The sequence below is a fragment of the Anomaloglossus baeobatrachus genome, chromosome 3, assembly GCF_048569485.1.
Source record: "Anomaloglossus baeobatrachus isolate aAnoBae1 chromosome 3, aAnoBae1.hap1, whole genome shotgun sequence".
Lineage (NCBI taxonomy): Eukaryota > Metazoa > Chordata > Amphibia > Anura > Aromobatidae > Anomaloglossus > Anomaloglossus baeobatrachus.
The window spans coordinates 159,597,319-159,613,451 of record NC_134355.1 but is presented as its reverse complement, the minus strand read 5'-3'; positions in this window follow the sequence as shown (position 1 = coordinate 159,613,451).

Here is a 16,133-nt window from a genome sequence, read left to right as displayed (position 1 = left end):
ATTGGACTTGTGCCTATCATACGGACCAGTATTAACCCCTAAAAGCCCAAGACAGCACAAATGCCATGGGACATAGAGAGGTCCATTCTGTTATAGGCCAGAGATACACCATAGAGACACAAATCTACATCCGTCCACTATAAGGACTACTGCCCTGACTTTTGGTATGAGTATAACCCAGGTTCACAGGTCCCTTCATTTTGAAGCCTTCCCTTTGTCCTGAAGCTGAACTTAAGGGTACGTGTCCGCGATGAGTGTTTGCAGTGTTTTGGACGTAGCCTGCTTCAGCTGCGTCCAAAACACAGCTTTGTACAGTACAAGCATAGTGGATATTATTTCTAGAAATCCCGTGCCCATTGTGCTTGTTTTTTCTGCGTCTTTCCAGACCGCAGCATGTCACTTGTTTGCTGTGGATTCGCATGCGTCCTCCGTATGGAGAACACAAGCGATGCAGTGCAGTGAACCCTGATCGTGGATACAAGCAGCTGTGGTCTCCTGCGTTCTCCTGTGGAGGAGATTCACATCCCCGCAGGTCAGGACCCACTGCTTCCAGGACACAGTGAGTCCTGATTGTGGGCACGTTCCATTAGGCATCAATCACTAAGGGTATGTGCGCACGCTGCATTTTTGGTTTGACAACAAAACTGCACCCTCTGGCAGACTGACAACTGTAAACACTATGTTTGACAAAAAAAGTGGTAAAAACGCATCAGTTTTTGCTGCGTTTTTCCCACTTATTTAGTTGTGTGATTTTTTTAAAGGAGAAAAAAAAATATGATATATATTCTATATATCCTATCTAAAATAGATAGAAAATTAGAAAAATAGAGACTATATAGATAGAAAGAATAGTTAGAAAGTAGTGCTGATCGAATCTGCCAAAATCCGGATCCGCTCCGGATTCCGGTGCCCATATAGGTCTGTGGAGACCAGATTCTGGAGATTAAAAACATTTGTGGAAGGGATACGGCGGTAGGAGCATGCGCGGTGTATTCACCCGAGGCTGTGTCATGGCAGCAAACTGCTTACGGGTCACGCTTTTCCCTTCTGGAGCTGACAATTCAATATTCATTGTTTTGCCCGCCCACCGGCACATTTAATTGGTTGCAGCTAGACGCGCCCTCACCCTGAGTGGCAGCATGTCAGCTGACTGCAACCAATCACGTGTTGCACGACGGCCGGTGGGCGGGGAAAGCAGTGCAAGTGTCTGCGGATCGGTATGGTGAATGTGCATGTCTTTCAGAAACACATGCTCATTCCTGTCAGAAGTGTGCAGCTGTGCCGGTGATGCGCTGTCAGACTCGTACAAGTCTGACATGACATCAGCCAGCATGGCCTGCCGCGCTCTGACCATGAGCGTGCATGTACCTAGAAACACATGTACGCACCTGTCAGAAGTGTGTGTGGCTGTGTTGGTGATACGGCGCTTTTTTTTTATTATTATTATTATTTAAATAATTTAAAAAAAAAAACGACTTGCAGTCCCCCCCTAATTTTCATCCCCAGCCATGATAATGTCGGCTGGGGGCTGGTATTCTCAGCCCGCAGGGGGCTGGTATTCTCAGCCCGCAGCTGCCTGGTATTGTCTTATCTGTTAGATGTGAAAATCCCGCTGCAATACCGACTCTTCTCGATTGCCCAGGAGTGGTGGCAATCGGGATAATAAGGGGTTAATAGCAGTGCACAGCTGCTGCTAAGCCCTAGGTTAGTGTGATAGCACAGGCGTCTATGAGATACCTGTATCACACTAACCTGTAGATGACAGTAAATAAAAAGACACAGAGAAAAATCCTTTATTCGGAATAAAGTACAAAACACACACCCTCCTTCACCACTTTATTAACCCCCAACACCCTGCAGGTCCAGCATAATCCACTCGAGGTCCCACGCCGCTTCAGCTCTGCTACATAGCCAGCGGCCATAGAGCACGACCGCTGGCTGTGCAGACAATGACAGCCGTGATGACTGAATGACAAGCAGATACTGTCACAGGCTGGGGGCGCGTCACAGACTAGAGGACGGCCGGTGGGCGGGGAAAACACGGAAAGCTGTGTGTATATGATGCACAGTACAGGAAGTGAATGCGCGACCCGGAAGCAGTGTGCCGCCATGAGTATAAGTATGAAGCGCTGTTTTATTTCTGTTTTTCTTTATTTTTCAATTATTTTCCCCCAGTGCCGGATCCAGATCTTGCATCCGGAAATCTTTGAAACAGAGCGGATCTGGACTTTTAGAGTTCATATCTGCTCAGCCCTAGTAGAAAGCAATAACAGAATAGCTTGATAGAGCGATATCTAGCTTGGCCAGTAGTTTTTTTTAATTTTTTGGAGGGTTAAAAAAATAACGTGGGGTTCCCACCGCTTTTCATATCCAGCACAGGAACAGTAGCAGCTGCAGGTTTCAACTCTCAGCTGTTTGCTGTATCTTGACTGGTTATGAAAAATTCAGGGGATCCCACGCTTTTTTTAATAGTTTGGTTTTTTTTGTTATTTAAATGATATGGGGTCTCCCCCATTTTTCTAAAACTAGCCAAGGTACAGCAGACAACTGAGGGCTGATATTATGGGAAGGGCCATCGTTATTTGGCCCTTTCCAGCCTAACAATTGCACCCCATAGCCGCCCCAGAAGTGGATAAGTGCATAAGATGCACCAGTTCTGGAGCTGGGCCCAGCTCTTCCCGTTGCCCTAGTGCTGTTTCAACTGGGGTAATAAGTAGTTAATAACAGCTCACAGCTGATACTAAACCCTAGCTATACACCCTATGGGTTTATAGACGTCTGCCATCACTAATCTGTAATTGAATGTAAATAAACACAAACACCCAAAAAATCCTTTATTTGAAATAAAAAACAAAAAAGCATCCTCTTTCACCAGTTTATTAACCCCCCAAACACCCCTGCAGGTCCGACATAATCCACACGAAGTCCCATGACGCTTCCAGCACTGCTACATTTGAAGCTCACAGTGAGCGCTATAGAATATGACTTCCCGCTGTGAGCTCCATGCTGCAACTGAAGTGAGTCATGCTATCAGCGTTGACGTCAGGTTAGCCGCAGCCACAGCTGGACTGTTCCACCTGTGACCTCAAATCATGCCACAACTGAAGTGATCTGCAGGTAGAGGACTCGCCTGAGTGACATCACCGCTGATCGTGCCACTCACTTCGGTCATGGCCTGAACCTCACAGCGGTGAAGCCGCCCGTCACTGCAGCGACACACGCCGTACTGTGGGGCCTGCAGTTGTGACATCAGGGGTTCACCCAAGCTCTTTCTGATAGCGCGGCTATGTCTGCACTAACAGCTGGCAGTCATGATCTATGACGCTCGCTGTGACAGGACAGGGATGTAGCAGAGCTGAATCACCGTGGGACCTCATGTGGATTACTTTGGACCTGCGGGGTTGTTTGGGGGTTAATAAAGTGGTGAAAGAGGGCGATTTTTATTTTATTTCAAATAAAGGATTTTTTTGGTGTTTGTGTTTATTTATTCGGCGATGCCAAATACGTGTGTGGGGGTGATTGAACTTTTAGTTTCTTTTTTTTTTGTTTTTTCATGTTTTTTAAAACTTTTTTTACATTTTTTATTTATTTTACCAGTCTAGGGGACTTTAGCACTGCATAGTCTGATCACTTCTCCTGATCAGAGCGATTCTGCAGCATCGCTCTGTTTAGGAGAAATGCTCATCTCCTGTGAGTGCCGGTGCTCTGTCGGCTCTCTCAGGTAGTGAGCCATAGCAGCGTCGGGGGTCATCAGCTGACCCTGTGCTACCATGGCAATACCATGGTGCCCCGTAATCACATCACGGGTCGCTGATGGCATCTGGCAACAGCTCGATCCTAGCCGTGGCTCTTTAAATCGCGCTGTCAGTGTTTGACAGATCAATCTAAGGGGTTAACTGGTGTAGGTGGATCTCTGATCCACCTGCGCCTTTGAGCTACATATGTCTGCTGATCAGATCATCAGACATGTGCGGGGAATACCAGGGGCTCACTGCTGGTGCCCGTGGTAACCAGAGGGAGGTGATCAAGGACTTATCAGTGCGTCATTGGTCGTTAAGGGGTTAGAACTCTACATGAAAAACTACATAAACAACTTCCTATTGACGTTAATGGGAAAACAACCCACACCCACTGACAGGGGCATATATAGAAGTCATGGGGTCCGATAGCAGAAGTCCTATTTGTCCTTCTCCCTCCCAAAAAAAAAGTACTGTATATTCGGTGAGGTCACAGAAGAGAATGTCTCACAACTTGGCAGCCCTTACATTGTAATTTTTCTCCTATTGAAGACCCTTAGTGTTCCCATGCATCAAGAACTTACTTTCATAGCCCCCTTAAGGCATGGTGCCAACAAAAGTGCCCCCCAAACACAATACCCTTCACACAAACAGTATGATGACCTCACAATACCACCCTGCAAATGCTGATGACCCCAGTACTGTAGGAAAGTCCTGACAAAGCTCTCAATACAGTATAATGTTCCGAAATACAGTATAATGTTCTTAAATACAATATAATGACCCTCACACAACCCTCCACCTCTGCATGCAGTATAATGGCCAGCACTAGCCATCCAAAAAGCAATATAGCCAGAACATTGCCCTCCAAACAGTAATATGGCCCCAATTTAGCCCTTAAAATAGTATAATGACCCCCACATAGCCCTCCAAACAGTATAATGCCCCCCACATAGCACTCCAAACAGTATAATGGATCCCATAGTCCTTCAAATACTATAGTGGACCCTACATAGCTCTCCAAATAGTATGTGCCATCTTATGCAAAGTGCCATCGTTGCTAAAGTGATGGGCAGTTATTTCAATGGCAGTTAGTCAGGGCAGGAGGCGGCAGTCACTTACTTTCTAACACCCTCTGGTACTACTATGATCTTTACTTCTATCCTCACCATCCTATGTGCTTTTACTGTATACTTTCAGCGACCTGTCCCCCCTCCATTACCACTCATCCACATCAGCCCCTCTCTCCTCCCCTCTCCTATGTACAGTTCCCACGTTCTTTTCACCTTCTTTAATAACCTCACTCCTTCATGCTCCAGGGTCATGCAGAAAAACACATGCCACAACTCCAAAAACCATCTGCTCTTTCTCTTTTTACTGCTACTTCTCTCAGGCGATATCTCTCCGAATCCCGGTCCACCCCATGCCAACTTTACCCCCTCCCCCACCTCTCATAGAAACCCTGCTAACCTCATTAGCATTAGTTGCACACCTTCACCCCCCTCTTTAAATTGTGCTCTCTGAAATCCACAGTCTGTATGTAACAAGCTTCCTTACATCCACAACTACTTTCTCAATAACTCTCTTAATCTGCTGGCCCTCACTGAGACATGGATTCAGGATTCAGACACTACTTCCCCTGCTGCCATTTCTTACGGTGGCTTACACTTTTCCAATTCACCAAGACCTGAGAACAGACACGGTGTTGGAGTCGGCTTACTCCTGTCCCCACATTGCACTTTCCAGGTCATCCCCCCAGCTCCATCACTCTCATTCCCATCCTTTGAGGTCCACACCATCAGGCTCTTCCATCCCCTTCCCCTTAGAGTAGCGGTCATATACCGTCCCCGAGGCTCACCCACCCAGTTCCTTGACCACTTTTCAGCCTGGCTGCCGCACTTCATGTTCTCACAGTTACCAGCCCTTATCCTAGGAGACTTTAACATACCCATGAACAGCCCCTCCTCCCCATCTGCATCCCAGCCTCTATCTCTAACCACCTCCTTTGGCCTCTTACAGCTTTCATCCTCTGAGACACATGAAGATGGCAACATCCTTGACCTGGTTTTCGCCCGCTTCTGCTCCATCTCTCACTTTGATAACTCACCTCTTCCCCTCTCTGACCATAACATCCTCTCCTTCAAGCTCACAAACCCTCGCCCACCCCAGCACTCTCCTACCTATCACACATTCAGAAACCTACAGGCCATCAACTCTCAGACATTTACAGACTCTCTACATTCATCACTGTCCCCTATCTCCTCAGCTTCCTGTCCTGATCTGGCTATACATCACTACTTTGACTCACTCAGAAATACCCTAGACCAAGTAGCACCCCTCACTCACCTTCAGACAGACCAAACACAGAGTAAAACAGCCCTGGTTCACATCGCAAACTCGATTTTTCCAGCGATGCTCTAGGAGGGCTGAACGCCTATGGAGGAAAACACGCACACCAAAAAACTCCATCCACTATAGAGTCATGTTAAGAACCTACAATGCTGCCCTTCACCTCGCCAAACAGGCCTACTTCACCACCCTGATCTCCTCCCTATCCGACAATCCAAAAAATCTCTTTGACACCTTTCACTCCCTCCTCAGTCCCAAAGTATAGACCCCTATCACAGACTTTGATGCTGATGATTTGGCCTCGCATTTCACAGAGAAAATAGAAAACATCCGGCAAGAGATCAACTCCCAGTCACCAAGCATCGTGATTACCATCCCTCCCCACATCCTGTTCGGATCACTCTCCACATTTGACCCAGTCACAGAGGAAGAAGTCTCCAAGCTCCTCTCCTCTTCACTTCCTACGACTTGCCCTACTCATCCCTTCCTCTCACACCTACTCCAGTCTTTCTCTCCAGTCATCACTACTTACCTAGCTAAAATCTTCACTCTCTCTCTCTCTCTTCTGGTATCTTCCCCTCCTCCCTTAAACACTCTATCATTACTCCATTATTAAAAAAAATCTACTCTTGACCCATCTTGTGCAAACAACTACACACCAGTCTCCAATCTCCCCTTCATTTCCAAACTCTTGGAGCACCTAGTCTATTCCCGCCTCACCCGCTACCTCTTCTCTCACTCTCTTCTACATCCTTTACAGTCTGGTTTCCGCCCCCTACACTCAACAGAAACTGCCCTCGTCAAAGTGACCAATGACCTACTGACAGCAAAACGCTGTACTACAGAACACCAGTGACTACCTGACTGCAGTTTGCAATGTCATGTCTGCTCTCTCTCTGAAACTTAACCTTTCCAAAACTGACAACAAATAAAGGAATAATAAATAATAATAATAATAATAATAAAGGAAAGAATCATTTTAACTTGAAGGAATTTGTGCTGGATCCTCCTTTCCTTTTTGTTGCCGTTTACCCCAGGCTGGTCTGGACCTACCAGCAGACCCGTGCACCCTGAAGATCCAAGCAGTTCAGTTGGCAGGTGAGCTGAATTTTTCTGTCTATTTCCTTTCCAAAACTCAACTTCTTCTATTCCCTCCAGCTTCTAACCTCCCTAAACCCAACATCTCCCTCTCTGTGTGTGGCATCACGATAACTCCTAGGCAGCAGGCTCGCGGTCTGGGTGTTATACTTGACACCGATCTGTCCTTCTACTCCCATATACAATGTCTTGCCCAATTCTGTCGCTTGCACCCCAAGAGCATCTCTAGAATCCGCCTCTTTCTCACAATGGAAATGACAAAAACGCTCACCGTGGCCCTGATCCACTCCCGCCTCGACTACTGTAACTATTAATTGGTCTCACCCTAACTAGACTCTCTCTTCTACAGTCCATCCTTAATGCAGCAGCCAGGGTCACCTACCTGGCTAACCGCTACTCAGATGCTTCCGTTCTGTGCCAGTCATTGCACTGGCTGCCCATACAGTTAGGTCCAGAAATATTTGGACAGTGACACAATTTTCCAGAGTTGGGCTCTGCATGCCACCACATTGGATTTGAAATGAAACCTCTACAACAGAATTCAAGTGCAGATTGTAACGTTTAATTTGAAGGTTTGAACAAAAATATCTGATAGAAATTGTAGGAATTGTACACATTTCTTTACAAACACTCCACATTTTAGGAGGTCAAAAGTAATTGGACAAATAAACCAAACCCAAACAAAATATTTTTATTTTCAATATTTTGTTGCGAATCCTTTGGAGGCAATCACTGCCTTAAGTCTGGAACCCATGGACATCACCAAACGCTGGGTTTCCTCCTTCTTAATGCTTTGCCAGGCCTTTACAGCCACAGCCTTCAGGTCTTGCTTCTTTGTGGGTCTTTCCGTCTTAAGTCTGGATTTGAGCAAGTGAAATGCATGCTCAATTGGGTTAAGATCTGGTGATTGACTTGGCCATTGCAAAATGTTCCACTTTTTTGCACTCATGAACTCCTGGGTAGCTTTGGCTGTATGCTTGGGGTCATTGTCCATCTGTACTATGAAGCGCCGTCCGATCAACTTTGCGGCATTTGGCTGAATCTGGGCTGAAAGTATATCCCGGTACACTTCAGAATTCATCCGGCTACTCTTTTCTGCTGTTATGTCATCAATAAACACAAGTGACCCAGTGCCATTGAAAGCCATGCATGCCCATGCCATCACGTTGCCTCCACCATGTTTTACAGAGGATGTGGTGTGCCTTGGATCATGTGCCGTTCCCTTTCTTCTCCAAACTTTTTTCTTCCCATCATTCTGGTACAGGTTGATCTTTGTCTCATCTGTCCATAGAATACTTTTCCAGAACTGAGCTGGCTTCATGAGGTGTTTTTCAGTAAATTTAACTCTGGCCTGTCTATTTTTGGAATTGATGAATGGTTTGCATCTAGATGTGAACCCTTTGTATTTACTTTCATGGAGTCTTCTCTTTACTGTTGACTTAGACACAGATACACCTACTTCACTGAGAGTGTTCTGGACTTCAGTTGATGTTGTGAACGGGTTCTTCTTCACCAAAGAAAGTATGTGGCGATCATCCACCACTGTTGTCATCCGTGGACGCCCAGGCCTTTTTGAGTTCCCAAGCTCACCAGTCAATTCCTTTTTTCTCAGAATGTACCCGACTGTTGATTTTGCTACTCCAAGCATGTCTGCTATCTCTCTGATGGATTTTTTCTTTTTTTTCAGCCTCAGGATGTTCTGCTTCACCTCAATTGAGAGTTCCTTAGACCGCATGTTGTCTGGTCACAGCAACAGCTTCCAAATGCAAAACCACACACCTGTAATCAACCCCAGACCTTTTAACTACTTCATTGATTACAGGTTAACGAGGGAGACACCTTCAGAGTTAATTGCAGCCCTTAGAGTCCCTTGTCCAATTACTTTTGGTCCCTTGAAAAAGAGGAGGCTATGCATTACAGAGCTATGATTCCTAAACCCTTTCTCCGATTTGGATGTGAAAACTCTCATATTGCAGCTGGGAGTGTGCACTTTCAGCCCATATTATATATATATATATAATTGTATTTCTGAACATGTTTTTGTAAACAGCTAAAATAACAAAACTTGTGTCACTGTCCAAATATTTCTGGCCCTGACTGTATATCACAGGATCCAATTCAAATTGCTTGTTCTCACCCACAAAGCTCTCCACAGTGTGGCACCCCCCTACATCTCCACCCTCCTCTCTGTCTATCACCCCACCCGTTCGCTACACTCTGCAAAAGACTTTCGACTAACATCCCCACTAATCCGAACCTCCCACTCGCAGATCCAAGACTTCTCCCGAGCTGCACCAATCCTCTGGAACGCTCTACCCCAAGAAGCTAGGACAAATCACAACTTACTCAGCTTCAGACGCTCCCTAAAAACGCATCTTTTTAGGGTGGCATATCACACTCCCTAGCTGAACTAAATTCACATAGTCCCTCTACGCCTTCTCAGAACTTAACCCCACGTCACACTCCATGGCACCCAAAGGCATCTCAAGGTTCTGGCCAACTGGTCCAGGCAGCCATTTTCTATTCCCTATTTTCTTGAGATGGCTGGACTGCCATTGTAAATAAGCACTTGTACCTTGTCTCTCCCCCTCCACATCGCATTGTAGATTGTAAGCTCTCACGAGCAGGGTTGTCTTTTTTCCTTACTACAATTATTGTATTTTCTATAACTGCTTTGTTTGTATATGAACCTCCTGAATTGTAAAGGGCTGCGAAATATGTTAGCGCTATAGAAATAAAGATTTATTATTCTTATTATTATTATAATGGCCCCTGCATAATCCTTCTGACAGTTTAATGCCCCTCCCCCCTATAGCCATCCAAACAGGATAATAGCACAAACATAGTCCTTGAAATTGTATAATGGCCCCTACATAGCCCTCCAAACAGTATAATGGTGCCCATATGTAACGTCCTGGTGGTGGATTCACTAGGCCGTGCACCGGACTCCCCCAGTGAGGCAACCCGGAGCTAACCCCTATACAGGGACTGTCCGATCACCTCACCAGAGGGCCTAGATGTACGGTAGCTGGAACACTAGGGGTACGAGTCCTTCAGGGATTGGCAGGGAATGTCTCTGAGTCCAAAGGCACCGTGGGCAGGACAGATGGCGGGAACCGGGTTCAGGTGCCGGGTAGGAACAGCAAACTGGGTCCGGGTCCAGTGAGCCGTGCAGGCGGATGTACCAGGTGGAGTTGGGGATCGGTGACGGGAATAGGCTGAAGGGAGATGACGGGATCCTCAGCAGACGGTCGCCGGGAGACTTCCTGGAGAACCGGTAGTCAGGACCAGCGGACGGAGTCTATGGACGAGACAGTGTTAACGGAGAGACAAGCACAAGGGGACCTGAGCACCTAGCTTATGGAACACGTTGAACAGGCACCGCCCACCAGAAAAGGGAAGTCTTATATACCCTGTACCTGTATCTGTCATATCCTGTTCCCAGGACGCTGGCCCTTTAAGACAAGGTGAGTGAGCGCGCGCGCGCCCTAATGCGCATGCGCGAGGCTCGGGTGCCGGAGGCCAGTACAGGACTCTGTGAAGGAGATGCAGGGGAGCCAGACAGCGTGTCCTGGATCACAGTTTAAATCTCTGAGACAACTTTTTGTATCCTTCCCCTGAACAACTATGGTGAATAATCTTTGTTTTCATATCATTTGAGAGTTGTTTTGAGGAGCCCATGATGCCACTCTATATAGGAGATTCAAATAGGAGAACAACTTGCAAGTGGCCACCTTAAATACCTTTTCTCATGATTAGATACACCTGCCTATGAAGTTCAAAGCTCAAAGAGGTTACTGAGGTTACAAAACCAATTTAGTGCTGTAGTAAGTCAGTAAAAAGTAGTTAGGAGTGTTCAAATCAAGAAATTGATAAGGGTTCCCATACTTTTGCGCCGGTCAAACTTTGCTTTAATGCGGATTGCACATTTTCTGTTAGTACAATAAACCTCATTTCAATCCAGAAATATTAGTCAGTCCATCAGTTATTAGATATATGAAACTGAAATAGCTGTTGCAAAAACCCAAATTGTTATAAAGAAAAAAGTTTAACATTAATAGGGGTGCCCAAACGTTTTCATATGACTGTAATGGTCCCCACATTGCCCGCTAAACAATACAATGGTCACCACATTGATTAAAATAAATACCTCTCATTGCTCTAATGATCCGGTTTCAGTGAAGCTTTGCACTGCTCTGCAGAGCAGGCGCACAGGCAAAATGAAGGAGAGTTGAGGTGTGTTCACACTAAGTCCTTCTGTTGAGTTTTTGGAGCAGGAACTCCAATATTCTCAAAAACTCAAACCTCCTCTTAAGCGTGGGAGTTTCTGCTCCAAAACTCAGCAAAAAGACTGTGAACAGGATGTGCACAAATCGTGTTTTTCAAGTCAATTCTACCTGGAATGTGCCTGAAAAAAATAAAAAGACTTAAACAAAATAATGAAATTAGGCACGGCAATGTCAAAATGATTTGTTGTCCATACGTTCTGTTTTTTATGGTTTCTTTTAACTGCTTAAATGGGTTGTCTGCCCATGGCCTACAAGTCTGCAGTCACTCTACTGGTGGAGGCAGTCTTGTGAACTCAGGTATGTAATTTGCATACTTCTGACCACATTCCGACTTGACTTTATCCAGCCTCAATCAGTATACTAACATTGAGCAAGGCTGCACCAACCTAGTTGGCATGTTACCGCTGGTACGCAAATCAGATACTTACAACCATGCGCCCAACACCAGAGAATCCTCACAGTGTGCAGTGCTTGCGATGTGAGAATTCACACATCTGTCGGCACATAGAATGACTTTTGACTTGTAGCCAAAGGCTGTACAACCCTTTTAAGGCTTCAAAAAATGCGATGTTGCTAAAAGAAATCACTGGTCCAATCTTCTGGAAGCTGCCGCTATTTTATATATGGAAATAAAAGAAAAAACGCTGGTGTAAGAGACATCACCCACGTTTTTCTGAAGCATTTTTTGCTTTAAAAACAATTTGGCTAGGCCGGTGTCTAAAATACATTGTGTGAACATATCCTTTGGGATATGTTCACACCAAATCTTTTGTGGAGTTTTTTTGAGCAAAAATTGAGCAGAAAATCATCAACTCCTCCTCAAATACTCAAAACTCCTCATAAGTAGGAGTTTATACTGAGATACATGTCAGAAATTCAGCAAAAAAGACTCAGTGGGAACATACCATTTGGCTATGTGTACACAAGATATTTTTCAGGTGGATTCCATGGTGTAAATTGCCGGAATAACCTATTAAAAAGAATTAACATATTTCATTTCTATGTAAAAACACTTGCTGTATATATGTTAAGGCTTTTGAACGTCTTTTAACGATTTCAGGGTTCCTAAAATGGCAAGTAGTTAAAATAAGTGATATGTCCATTCTTCTGTCAGTTTCTGCTGGGAACGATGCTCTGTACATTACAATACAAGTCAAATGGAAAGCTTAAAAGATGCCTGCAAGATGTTTCTTGTAGCATTGTGACAGTTTTTGCTTCAAAAAATGATGGCTGTTGTCAAGTCTAAGAAAATAATAGTAAAAAAGACCACAAAAACCGTAGGCAAACCCTCCCAGAAAACATCGTCAGCCAAAACTGTGAGAAAAATACTCAAGACACAACCGAAAAATGACAGAAAAGATGCAACAGGAAAAAAAAGTCCAAATCTTCCAGAAGAGTCTTTTGTGTGAAAAAAGCTGTTGAATTTGAAAGATGTCATGTGCACATAGTTTTTGAGAGTTTCTGCTCCAAAAACTCAGCAAAAAACTCAATGTGAACATACCCCTATAGTGTACAAGGTGCTGTATTTGGTTTTACACATGAGAAATCAACTACAATTCTTGAGACATTCCTGCTGAAAACAAGCTCCAAATTTAACTAATGAATAAACTGAATCAGAAAGAAATACCCCTTACATTAAAATATGGCAAAAAAAGTTTTCTCCCTGTGTGGTTTTCTTTTTGCAACCTTCATTGGACCATGTCAAGAGAGAAAGCTCCAGAGCAAGTAGACTGCATGTCTTCAGTATGTGAGGCATCAACCGGCAGCATTGTAAATGGCCGGTATGTTTTGCAGAGGCGTTGGTGCTCTGCAATGTGAGGTTGGCTGGGACCTGTGGTTCCACAGGATTGCATTGCATGCAGAGTCATGGAAGGGTGTGTGAGGCTGATTAACCCCTTCAACCCCCAGCCTATTTTCACCTTAAAGACCGGGCCATTTTTTACATTTCTGACCAGTGTCACTTTGACAGGTTATAACTCTGGAATGCTTCAACGGATCCTGGCGATTCTAACATTATTTTTTCGTGACATATTGTACTTCATGTCAGTGGTAAATTTAGGCCAATATTTTTTGCGTTTATTTGTGAAAATTTTGGAAATTTGGCAATTTTCAAAATTTGAAATTGTATGCCCATAAATCTGTGAGATATGTCACACAAAATAGTTACTAAATAACATTTCCCACTTGTCTACTTTACACCAGCACAATTTTCGAAACAATTTTTTTTTCCGTTAGGAAGTTAGAAGGGTTCAAAGTTCATCAGCAATTTTTCATTTTTCCAACAAAATTTACAAAAAAGATTTTTTAGGTACCACATCACATTTGGAGTGACTTTGAGAGGCCTAGTTGCCAAAAAATACACAAAAGTGACCCCATTCTAAAATCTGCACCCCTCACTCTGCTCAAAACCACATCCAAGAAGTTTATTAACCCTTTAGGAGCTTTATAGCAACCAAAGCAATGTGGAAGGAAAAAATGAAAATTTTACTTTTTTACACAAAAATGTTATTTTAGCCATAAAATTTAGCATTTTCACAAGGGTATCAGGAAAAATGCACCATAAAATTAATTGTGCAATTTCTCTTGAGTACACCGATATCTCATATGTGGGGGAAATCAATTGTTTGGGCGCATGGCAAGGCTCGGAAGAGAAGGAGCATCATTTGAATTTTTGAAAGCAAAATTGTCTGGAATAATTAGCAGATGCGATGTTGCGTTTGGAGACTCCCTGAGGTGCCTAAACAATGGAGCTCCCCCACAAGTGACCCCATTTTGGAAACTAAACCTCTCATGGAATTTATCTAGATGTTTATTGAGCACTTTGAACCTCTGGGGGCTTCACAAAAGTTAATAACTTTGAGCCGTGAAAATAAAAAAAACAAACAAATTACCACGAAATTGTTACTTCAACAGGGTAGCTTTTTTTTCACAAGGGTATCAGGAAAAATTGCAACATAAAATGTATTGTGCATTTTCTCCTGAGTACACAGATACCTCATATGTGGTGGAAATCAAATGTTTGGGCGCACAGCAGGGCTCGGAAGGCAAGGAGCGACATTTGACTTTTCAAACGCAAAATTGTCTGGAATCATTAGTGGATGCCATGTTGTGTTTGAAGACCCCCTGAGGTGCCTAAACAATGGAGTTTCCCCACAAGTGACCCCATGTTGGAAACTAGACCCCTCGTGGAATTTATCTAGATGTTTACTGAACACTTTGAACCCCTGGAGGCTTCACAAAAGTTTACAATGTTCAGCCATGAAAATATATATATTTTTTTTTACCATGAAATTGTTATTTCAACCAGGTAGCTTTTTTTTCCACAAGGGTATCAGGAAAATTGCACTATAAAATGTATTGTGCAATTTCTCCTGAGTACACCGACATCTCATATGTGGGGAAATCAATTGTTTGGGTGCATGGCAAGGCTCGGAAGAGAAGGAGCATCATTTGAGTTTTTGAAAGGAAAATTGTCTGGAATAATTAGCAGATGTGATGTTGCGTTTGGAGACCCCCTGAGGTGCCTAAACAATGGAGCTCCCCCACAAGTGACCCCATTTTGGAAACTAGACCCCTCGTGGAATTTATCTAGATGTTTACTGAACACTTTGAACCCCTGGAGGCTTCACAAAAATTTAGAATGTTCAGCCGTGAAAATATATATATATTTTTTTACCATGAAATTGTTATTTCAACCAGGTAGCTTTTTTTCCACAAGGGTATCAGGAAAAAATGCACCATAAAATGTATTGTGCAATTTCTCCTGAGTACACAGATACCTCATATGTGGTGGAAAGTAATTGTTTGGGTACACGGCGGGGCTCAGAAGAGAAGGAGCGCCATTTCACAGCAAAATTGGTTGGAATTATTAGCGTACGCCATGTTGCGTTTGGAGCCCCCTGAGGTGCCTAAACAATAGAGCTTCCCCACAAGTGACCCCATTTTGGAAACTAGACCCCTCATGGAATTTATCTAGATGTTTACTGAACACTTTGAACCCCTGGAGGCTTCACAAAAGTTTAGAATGTTCAGCCGTGAAAATATATATTTTTTTTTTACCATGAAATTGTTATTTCAACCAGTTAGCTTTTTTTCCACAAGGGTATCAGGAAAAAATGCACCATAAAATGTATTGTGCAATTTCTCCTGAGTACACAGATACCTCATATGTGGTGGAAAGTAATTGTTTGGGTACACGGCGGGGCTCAGAAGAGAAGGAGCGCCATTTCACAGCAAAATTGGTTGGAATTATTAGCGTACGCCATGTTGCGTTTGGAGCCCTCTGAGGTGCCTAAACAATAGAGCTTCCCCACAAGTGACCCCATTTTGGAAACTAGACCCCTCATGGAATTTATCTAGATGTTTACTGAACACTTTGAACCCCTGGAGGCTTCACAAAAGTTTAGAATGTTCAGCCGTGAAAATATATATATTTTTTTTTTACCATGAAATTGTTATTTCAACCAGGTAGCTAGTTTTTCCACAAGGGTATCAGGATAAAATGCACCATAAAATGTATTGTGCAATTTCTCCTGAATATACAGATACCTCATATGTGGTGGAAAGTAATTGTTTGGGCACACGGCGGGGCTCAGAAGAGAAGGAGCGCCATTTCACAGCAAAATTGGTTGGAATTATTAGCGTACGCCATGTTGCGTTT